Raw genomic sequence first — 9,647 nt, 5'->3', positions numbered from 1 at the left:
AGTACTCTCCGTTCAAACATTAGAAAAACAAAGGTGTGGAGAGGCAGGGGGAGAGGGGAGGGAAGAGGTGGAAAGAAACCAATTAAGCCCGTTGGATCAGTTTAATGTACAGGCTACCAGCAGCAAATTAAGTAAACTGAGAGAAAGAAGGAAGAAAAGGATATAGTTAGCTCTGAACCAAGAGTAGGCTTCCCAGCTTGAAACAACTGGGAACCCTGACCCCCAGGTTCTCATCCTGGCTGTGGGAGAAGAGTGGAGGTTGTTACCTGCTCCCGCAAACCCTGCCATTTTTCACTTTGAAACCTTTTCTTTTTTCCTCCACTCCCCCAGGACCAAGTCACAGCTCCTGTCTCTAAGGGTGGTCTGTTAACTCTGCTTCTGACTTTAAACTCTGTTGTGCCAAATCATCTTTAACCACCCTAACTAATTTACAACCCTTCAGCAGCCCCTGCTGAAACAGCACCAAACTTGAAAGATTACTGGCAGCTTCCCACAATGCTGCCCTTACTTCAAACCTCTCACAAGTGGACTGAAGTGCTTCCTTTTCCTGGAACGCATCCAGTCCCCATGGGCAGGGGCCTTCTTCCACTACTCATATATCAGAGGAGGGTGGGCTCCTCAGTCACCCCCCATCCCTCTGGGTCCCCTAACACTTCCTCCATTTCCTTTTTAATCTCATCCCAGGCTGACCCCTGCACCTGGTATGGGCCCTGGTTCTTCCTTATCCATTTATCCAAAAAATCCTTTACCCTGGCTTGCCAGAACCCGCAACTACCATCACAAGAGTTTGCTATACCCCCTCCAAGGCAGCTGCTGTGGACTGTTGGGGAGGGGGACTTACAGGCTGCCACTCAATTTCCGCCCTCCTCCTCTTCCTAATTGACAGCAGACTATATAAAAAATCTGAGTTTTGCTAGCTATACCTTAACGTCATTATTTACTGAAATTTAACTAACCAGTCCTAACATATTGTAACATGGGAGTATGGCTACACTCGAATTTCAAAGCGCTGCCGTGAGCAGCGCTGTGGGCAGCGCTGCTGCGCAGCGCTTTTGAAGTTGTGAGTGTGGTTCAGAGTGGCAGCGCTGGTGAGAGAGCTCTCCGCAGCGCTGTCATGTAAACACATCCTTTACGGGTTGTAGCGTGTAGCACTGCGAGCCGTGCTTCCAGCGCATGCACCTGCTGATTACACGACATTTACGGCTGTATCTTGCAGTGCTCAGGGGGGTGTTTTTTATCACACCTGAGTTCGAAACTTGCAGCGCTGTAAAGTGTGAGTGTAGCCAAGGCCATGGTTAATTAACCAATTATATTTCCCCCTTCATTGGGTTACACCCAACAAAATTAATTATATGCAGACAGAAACATTACAGAACCAGACAGAGACATGCAAATAAACATATAAAACAATACAGAAGTGAAGATTTCACAACTACACTCCATACAGACCTAGGGTTTTCCAACTGTGTCTATTGATAGTGAGTTCTTGCCAGCAAGATGGTTCAATCTAAGTTTCCTTTTACATCTTCTAGGCTCTTCCCTTTCTCTGGAGGTGAGAGGAATATCAGAACAGGATTGTATTCCTAACAGCCCAATAGCACCTTATTTCAATGTGACTAGTTTGGAATGTGAGGATGTGACCATACACTTCCCAGCTTATGGCTGCCTTTGCTGCTTAGCCAAAGAACCAGGCCTCAGACTGTCACAGTAAGAGACGGCCATTACAGAGACAGACAGTGATTTTTGAATCTTTCCTTTATACCTCTATAACTAGCTAAGTGATAAGAATCCACTTAAATTCTTAAAGTATAGGCCTTTGCAGACAGGCCTGAATATCTATATCCTAACGTATTATGGAAGAATAACCACCGGGTTTTGGGGTGTGTCTTCCCTATTTCTCAGCAGCTTGTCCTGAATTGGGTATTCTCAGTAGTGACCCACTGAGGCACTGTGATAGGCTGGCTGCAGAGAACCACGGTGAGACACAGGGGTGCTTGAGCCCAAAGTCCTGGAAGCAGTGAGGCCAAGTGGCCCGGCCTGGATGGATACTGTGGGCTGTTGTGGGTCTGGTGAAATAAAGGGGTACTGTTTAAAGGTCAGAGTGTAGCACAGTCCCTGTGAATCTATGTTGGGGCAAGGGGAATGATTCTACAGTTTTCCTATGGAGTCACCCACATGACTCCTGGAGCACAGGTTGCTGCTGCACAGCCAGGAAACATGCCAGGAGCCATGAGAATGATTAAAGGATTGGAAAACGTGCTTTATAGTGATAGACTCAAAGAGTTCCATCTAATTAGCTTAACAAAGAGACAGTTGAGGGGTGACTTGATCACAGTCTAAAAGCATCTACATGGGCAACAAATATCCAGACATGGGCTCTTCAGTCTAGCAGATAAAGGTCTAGCTGGAAGTTGAAGCTGGGCAAATTTAGACTGGAAATCAATTTCAGTCAAAAAATGTCACCCAACTCTACTTCCAAGTGCCTGGCCCCTCATCTGCACTTCTCTCAGAGTGGGGGCCTGCATTTCAGCCCCGTTTTAGATGTGATCTTCAGGTCCAACTAGGTTTGTCCCTGCTGGACTCTTCCCTTCAGATATTGTGATCTGTATGAAAATGTAGCGAGAGTGGACGGTTTAAAAACAAAAAACAAAGCATTATTTATCGGAGTTGGAGAGGAAAGGGTTAAAACTAGCAGTGTCAGATTTCAAAAGGGATTTAGGTATCTAATTGAGTTATTCCTGGTCTACAAGGGTGCATGAGAGAGGAGATTCAGCTCCATTGACCTTTAACTCTCATTCTAATCTTAACTCTTATGCTAACATTTACTCCAATCATTTACTCAGTCTGCACCGCTAGCCCTGACTCCTTTACTCTAACCCCAACCCTGACCCTGAATTGAACTGTAACCGTAATCTAAACCCGAATTCTGAGTCAGTCTCAGACCCAACCCTTGTGCTTTGCCTTTGTTTTACAAGGCCTGTGTCAATACACCTGAACAGCTCCCCCAATAAAATAAATTCCCCTCCATCTGGAGATACTTTACTTGCACAGATATTTGCACATGATTGAGCTGGACTCAGAGTTCTTGTTGCAATATAACCCTCTGCCTGTCAGAGCTGGCAGCAACAAGGGCCGGGTTCAGTATCTAGGGATTCCATTTCAATAACAATGCAAAACCGGCTCGAGCCCTCACCCAGTGACCTGGGACAATTATATACCGGGCGACTCTAAGTGTCAATATTTCCCTTCTCACAAGCAGAGTCTGAGTGTACTTACCTGGCAGGGGAGATACCATGGTCGTGAAGATGGTTTTCCCAGGCTGAGGCTCATCCATGGCACTGTGGGTGTGCTGACCCCTGCGATTTCCCCAAATACGGGAAACTCGCCTGCAGAATTTGTGGTAGTGGGGGCTGCGTGAGCGCTCCCCCTGGAAAAAAAAAATAAAGGAGGGAAACAATGCAGCATTATGTGGGAAACACCACAAACAGGATTCATAACACAAACCATGAGCAAAAGACCCACCCCCAAGTAAGTTTGGCAGTGTCCTTTTCCCCTCAGGGTCTTAAATCCAGCAACCCAAAAGTCACCCTCCACACACACTTTCTGTCCTTAGTCACTGCAGCCCCCACAGTTCAGAAGTTCATCTGCAGAGTTTACCTCCTAGCCTGGGTGGAAGTGGGGGAGGTATGGGGGCCCCTTATATGCTCTACTGCTTGGGTCAACAACCAATTGCCACACCTCTTTGTGGGGTTCTGCTGCAATCTTCACCACCAGCCATTCTGCTAGCCACTTACCAATATGTCTTCAGGCTCTTCCTATACAGCTCTCAGTGATTCTAACTCTTAATAACTTCACTATTAGGGTATTCCCAGTACTGGTGCACTCAGAATCACCAACCTAAAGTAGACCTAATGCTAACACATAGACATCAGTGACTGTGGTTCTGCAACATATAACAAAACCCCTAACCAAGCCAAATTCAGCTTTATCACACCATAATTTTTTTTTTTAAATGGTCTTTAACTTTTTAGCCACCCCCAATCTTTCAGTTCCTGGTGCTTTGGAACCCATATCCCTTGCCTAGCAAGTACTCCTAAGTTGAGGGTGAGTCCCACCATCATAAAATGCCAAGTACAGTTTTAATGTCCTTGATTCACATAACCAGGATAACAACACTTTATTACTCCTGCCCCCATAACAAAGAGACTGGGGGTCCCACATCAGCCAAAGTGACTATTTGGCAGGCAGTCCCATCATGCTAGGCAGGGTGGGTGTGTCCATGCAACCGAGATCAGCCCCTGAAGTCCTTTTCCACTGCTCACCACCAGGTGTCAGGATAGAGCCCATTCTGACTCCGCTTACGCCAGATAGGACCAAGAGGGCATGCTCTAGTTCTCTGCAAAGGTCCATATAGGCCATAGCTCCTCTGCTCACACAATGGTGGGGGTAGTTGTAGGACTGACTTTCACTGAAATGCGGCAGGTTAGACCAAAAGGTTTGACTTGAGAGTGAGATTTTCCCGGATAACAAAGCTAGTGCTATCAGACAGTTCAGTCTACCCTGAACAAGTCAAAGAAATGAAACCTGGATATATATGGAAAGAAACCAGATGGCCTTACTTTTCGTAGTCCCCTACTCTCATCACTACACTCCCCAAACTGGGGTTTAGAACCTGTGAGTCCAGACTTCAAGCCCACCACTAGACCCCAATCCTTATTCAAAGCTGGGTAGCAATCCCAGAAGTCCTGACTCTAAGCCCCCTGCACTAACCATTAGACCCCACTACCATCCCAGAATTGAGAATACAACCCAGCAGCCTTCCCTCCAAGCCTCCCAGCTTTATCCCACTTTGGCCCCAAGGATGGGAATAGAACCTATGAGTCATGACTCCAAGTTTCCCCCCTGTTCTAACCACTACACCCCATTGCACTCTCTAAACTGGGGATAGAACCCAGGAGTCCTGACTCCTATAACTGTGCTGTTGCCATAGAACATTTGACCTCCACTTTGGAATAGAAAATGTCACTAATGATATAAATTTGTGGGTGGTGAGTGCTGAAGCTGAACAGAAGAGAGTAGGGAAACTACCCCTGCTTTAAGAGTAAAAACTGACTCTCCCTTGGCCATCTGATTTGCTGAGGTAGACCTCCTGTGGGCATCCATGCTGTTATGTGGATTTACACAGCTAAGAATCTGGTCCTTTGTGTAGGATGGAACATCATAGATGAAACTCCTGTTTAGCCTACCCCCTTCAGAGGGACAATGCAATGGAGGGGGATCAAACTGAAAACCCGCAAGGTGATAAAAACAACACCTAGCCCTGGTATAGCACTTTTCATCAGTTGATCTCAAAGTACTTTAGAAGGACGTCAGGATCACTATCCCCATTGCACAGATGGGGAAACTGAGGCACAGAGTGGGGAAAGTGATATACCCAAAGTCACCCAGCAGCAGAGCCAAAAACAGAATGCAGGATTCTGGAGTCCTGGGCTAGTGCTGTAGCCGCTAGGCAACACTGCCTCTGTCGGCATCATTTTGACACCTGTGGCGGTCTTTGTCACTGGGTATCACTGAGACAAAATGCTTGGTATGTCTGGAAAAAAGGTTTATACACAGATTATCAGCCAAAGGTGCAGGGTGGATAGGATGAGAATTTCTAAAGTATTTGAGCCTTCAGACTTCAAGATATAAACCAGCCACTGATTGCCGGCAGGTAGGAAATAACTGTAAAGTGGCCTATTCAGAGGATTTACTGTCAGTATCATTATTTATTTGTAGAGCTCTGTGGGAACTGGAATGTACATTTTGCAGGAAATCCCAGGATTTCAAAATCTGTTTTCGATCCGAATCGGAAACGTGTTTTGTGTCAAATTTCTGTTCCCCATGTAGGCACTTTTAGACTGGGATTAAATCATCCCTTTCCCTTTTCTTTGTGAAACTAAACAGAAGGAGCTCCTGGAATCTCTCACTATCATGCATAAGGTACAAGAAGGCAAATCAAAGTGTTTTGTTTCAATTTTATCTTTTTTATTATTTTATATGATGTCGTGGGTTGGGAAAAACATCACTGAGGCTGGTGTGTGTAGCCACCTCCTGTCATTTGAGATACCTGCAAGAGACAATATGCATAGAAATGTAAAGTCGAATATCTAGGAGCAAAGAATGTCAGCTATACAGTAACAACAAGGAGTACGGTGGCACTTTAAAGACTAACAGATTTATTTGGGCATAAGCTTTTGTAGATAAAAACCTCACTACCTCAGAGTTACGAACTGATCACAGACCTCATATGGAATTGAAAACACGCAAGCAGGCAACAGCAGAGACAAAAAAACTCTAGTACAGTACAGCACTGTGTTATATGTAAACTACTGAAAAAAAGAAAAAGGAAAAATTAAAAAAAAGATTTGACAAGGTAAGGAAACAGTTTCTGTGCTTGTTCCAATTAAATGAAGGTGGTTAAAAGCAGCATTTTTCTTCTGCATAGCAAAGTTTCAAAGTTGCATTAAGTCAATGTTCAGCAGTGAACTTTTGAAAGAACAACCATAAGTTTGTTTTTGTTCAGAACTATGAACATTTCAGAGTTAACAACCTCCATCCTGAAAAAGAGTTGGGGGTTGTAGTGGATAAGCAGCTGAACATGGGCTCCCAGAGCGACGCTGGGGCCTAAGGGTCTAATGTGATCCTTGAATGATGTCTAAACAGGGGCATATCAAATAGGAGCGGAGAGGTTATTTTACCTCTGTATTTTGTGCTGATGTGACTGGAATCTTGTGTCCATGTCTGGTGCCCTCAGTTCAAAATGGATGTTGATAAATTGGAGAAGGGCCAAAAAACAGCCATGAGAATTATTAAGGGACTGGAAAACCTGCCTTATAGTAACAGAATCAAGGAGCTCAATCTATTTAGCTCAACATAGAGAAGGTCAAGGGGTAACTTGATCCCAGCTGATAAGTATCTACATGTGCTAGTTCTGCATCTGGTGTTGATCTCTGTCAGGGACTAGGCGGTCCATGGTTCTGATCCAGTGCAGCAGGTCCTACATTCCTTCAGCCTTTAAAGAAACAGCAGCTATTGACATGCTAGGGAGCAATTTTAAAAGGCTCAAAGCAGCATCTTTTGCCTTCAGCCCCTGCTGGCTTCTGAGTCACGTCTGTAATGGAGGGATAGACGCACACAGAAAAATCTGTCTGTTCTGTCTCTTAGGCCTGGTCTACACTATATGTTTATACTGAATTTAGCAGCGTTAAACTGAATTAACCCTGCACCTGTCCACACAACGAAGCCCTTTATATCGATAGCGCTGAAATCGGTATTGCCATGTCGGATTAGGGTTAGTGTGGCTGCAATTCAACAGTATTGGCCTCCAGGCGCTATCCCACAGTGCACCATTGTGACTGCTCTGGAAAGCAATCTGAACTCGGATGCACTGGCCAGGTAGACAGGAAAAGCCCCGCGAACTTTTGAATTTAATTTCCTGTTTGCCCAGCGTGGAGCGCTGATCAGCACGAGTGGCCATGCAGTCCCAAATCCAAAAAGAGCTCCAGCATGGACCATACGGGAGTACTGGATCTGATCGCTATATGGGGAAGACAAATCTGTTCTAGAGCTCCATTTGAGAAGACGAAATGCCAAAGCATTTGAAAAAATCTCCAGGCTATTTTAGACAGAGGCCACAGCAGGGACTCAGCACAGTCCTGCGTGACAAGCGTAATGGAAAGCCAAAGAATCAAATGGACGCTCATGGAGGGAGGGAGGGGGTACTGAGGACTCCAGCTATCCTACAGTCCCCCCAGTCTCCGAAAAGTGTTTGCATTCTTGGCTGAGCTCCCAATGCCTGAAGGGTCAAAAACATTGTCCCGGGTGGTTCAGGGTATATGTTGTCAATTTACCCCCTTCCCGCCGCCCCCAAAAGAAAAGGGAAAAAAATTGTTTCTCGCCTTTTTTCAATGTCACCGTATGTCTACTGCATGCTGCTGGTAGACAGGGTGCTGCAGCGCTGAACAGCAGTATTCCCTCCCCTTCTGCCCTGCAAGGTTTGAAAACCATCCTCATCATCCTGTGAGTGTTCCTGGCTGGCCTCGGTGAGGTCAGCTGGGGGCGCCTGGGCAAAAATGGGAATGACTCCCGATCATTCCCGGCAGATGGTGCAAAAGGCTTGAAATCCATCCTCATCATAGCAGCTGGAGGCTGAGTTCCTGCAGCCCTCTCCCTTTCATGTCTAATGAAGATTCTGTCCTGCCTGGACTATCATAGCAGCAGGAGGCTGCCTGCCCCTCATTTTATCTCACTAAAAAGTCAGTGTTTCTCATTTCTGCATGCTTTATTACTTTATCACACAAATGAGGGGACACTGTGATGGTAGCCCAGGAGGGGTAGGGGAGAAGAGAAGCAACAGGTGAGGTTGTTGCAGAGGCACCCCTAGAATGGCATGCAGCTCATCATTTCTGAGGGATATCTGGGGCTCTGACCCAGAACAGCAGTGCTTTCTGGTTCTCTAGTAGACTTACCCCATATTCTAGGCAGGATTGACTCTATTTTTAGATAAAACATAAAGAAGGGAATGACCTGGGGAGTCATTCCCATTTTTGTCCATGCGCCCCTGGCTCACCTCAGCAAGGCCAACTGGGAGCACCCACAACAGCAGCAGACGGTACAAAAGGACTGATAGCCATCATAGCTAATTTCCAATTGCAGATGGTGCAAAAGGACTGATAACCATCTCTGCTACCTTGCAAAGGTAAATGAATCCTGCTGTGTAGCACTGCAATACCGCCTCTGTCAGCAGCATCCAGTACACATACTGTGACAGAGACAAAAGGCTAAATGGGCTCCATGGTTGCCATGCTATGGGGTCTGCCAAGGCAATCCAGGGAAAAAGGGCACAAAATGATTGTCTGCTATTGCTTTCACGGAGGAAGGATTGAGTGCTGACATTTACCCAGAATCATCTGCGACATTGTTTTGGCCCCATCATGCATTGGGATCTCAACCCAGAATTCTAATAGGCGGGAGAGACTGTGGGAACTATGGGATAGCTACGGGATAGCTACCCACAGTGCAACACTCCGGAAATCAATGCTAGCCTCAGTACACGGACATACACCACCAAATTAATGTGCTTACTGTGGCCACGTGCACTCGATTTTATACAATCTGTTTTAAAAAAACAGTTTCTGTAAAATTGGAATCATCCCATAGTGTTGACATACCCTTACTCTTTCAGTTCCTACCATTTTTATAGGGACCAGGTGCCATTTCTTAATTCCACAGAACTCTCTGGCAAACCTGCCTTCACCCCATAGGACCCGAACTCCCTAGACCCATCCAATTTGGGAAGTAATGCTTGCAAATCTGACCTGCCACTTCTTCCTCAGAAAGCTGCCCTGATTAGATGGTTCCCTGAAGGTGAAGGAGATGCCTGGGATAACCCTGGTGACTTCTGCTGGGATAACCCTGGTGACTTCTGCTGGGATAACCCTGGTGACTTCAATGATTTTACACCAGCAGGGAATTTGGCCTGTTTTATTGGACTTCTGCAGGGCCAGCTGTCCGAGATCAGGCCTTGGCCATGATTAAGGATAAGATTTTGTCACAGTTATTTTTAGCAAAAGTCAGGGACAGGTCGTGGGGAATAAGCAAAAATT

At 45.9% G+C, this 9,647-nt stretch overlaps 1 non-coding gene across 1 annotated transcript; it reads left to right on the top strand.

The window, feature by feature from the left end:
- Window positions 1-3,268: 3,268 nt before the first annotated feature.
- Window positions 3,269-3,430, top strand: LOC116834272 (U1 spliceosomal RNA). Its single transcript, XR_004375903.1, has one exon. It is a non-coding gene; the product is annotated as a U1 spliceosomal RNA (small nuclear RNA).
- Window positions 3,431-9,647: the final 6,217 nt, after the last annotated feature.

This window comes from Chelonoidis abingdonii, chromosome 11 (genome assembly GCF_003597395.2).
Source record: "Chelonoidis abingdonii isolate Lonesome George chromosome 11, CheloAbing_2.0, whole genome shotgun sequence".
Classification (NCBI taxonomy): domain Eukaryota; kingdom Metazoa; phylum Chordata; order Testudines; family Testudinidae; genus Chelonoidis; species Chelonoidis abingdonii.
Note: the sequence above shows the minus strand (reverse complement) of the source record. Positions and strands in the feature narration are given on the sequence as shown.